Below are 1456 nucleotides of genomic sequence, written 5' to 3'. Positions count from 1 at the left end.
ATTATTCTATTTATGATAAAAAAAAACAATGATTTTAATCATGATATGATATGATATAAAATCATATAACTTTAACAAAACAAATATATGAGGTATAACGAAGGTAAATAATCAAAATTTACCTTAATAATAACTAATTTACATATTTAGTTTTTTTAATAAAGTCTATATATAGAGTTTTTTTTGTGGTACATGAGCCTAAATCTGAAAGTCAACTCATTTTTTTTAATTTATTCTTCTTCTTTTACTACTTCATAGAATGTATTCTTCGTTTTTCATCAAAGTTCATCAGTTTTAAGGTATCATTTATAATTTTGTACAGTATTTTTTATATACTCATTTTATTATATTATTCTTTTGATAATTTAATAACTATTCTTACGTCAACTTATTCTTTTCGTCTAATATTCCAGTGCGATTGTCTTTTACTACAATCATTTACAATGCATCACATCTATGACATACCTCATCGAGTTATATTCACTGATTCGGGTTTTAACTACATGGATGTAAGCGTCCAAAGAAGAGGCAGTAAACTCTATTTTATCGAAGAATGGTTGAATCTACTCACATAATATGACCAACCTAATAAAATGTGGGTAAAATTAGTTTTCTTAAGAGGAGCTCAATTTTTTATTGAGGAATTATTTCCATGGAGTTTTGTAGGCCAAGTTCAAGTTACATTCCTCCATGCTTTCTACGTCTGCTTGAGATCTTCGAAGTGGAGTACATAATGAGATTGAATTCTCTCAATTTAAGTTTAGTTTTGCTAAATTCGTGTCAAACTCGGATATGTAATTTCAACGATTGGTAATATATTTAAATTTTTAAGTTTTTCGTTATTAAAATAATTTTATAACATATTGTGATTTTTTTTAGAAATTACCGGCCTTCTTTTGCATTAATGCAATGCCATTGAGGGGAATAGGGGTCAGTTTAGTTTCTCGGTGTGACAATTCTATACATTGCCATATTGCATGGATAGCGGATGATGAAGCTTATTTAACAAGAGGTTTTGGTCTGAATTTGCACGACTTCTAAATGTCCAAACTTATGATGTTTCAATTGGTTGTCGTTACGAGAATGACTCTAATCTATACGTGTTTAAGGACTAGAATAGATTAAATATTATTTAAGTAATTTAGTTCTAATATTGGTATTTGATTAAATTCATTTTACATTAATTTAAATTTAAATTTTTGTCCCAATTTATATATTACAACTATTTTTATTGGATATGTTATTTTTAAATGTTTTAATATAAGATTTCTTTTTTTCTGATATTTAAGTTTATTTTTTTTCTTGGATATATATATCACCTTTTTTTCTTTTTTGTATTTTAGAGTAATAATACAATTCTTAATAAAAGTGTACTTAAAACAAAAAAATTAAAATATCACTATTTAAAAAAAATATACGTGAAAGAAAATAAAATGAAAAATTAAACACGTATATA

Source organism: Arachis duranensis, chromosome 5, assembly GCF_000817695.3.
Source record: "Arachis duranensis cultivar V14167 chromosome 5, aradu.V14167.gnm2.J7QH, whole genome shotgun sequence".
Taxonomy (NCBI): Eukaryota; Viridiplantae; Streptophyta; class Magnoliopsida; order Fabales; family Fabaceae; genus Arachis; species Arachis duranensis.
This window is presented reverse-complemented; position numbering follows the sequence as displayed.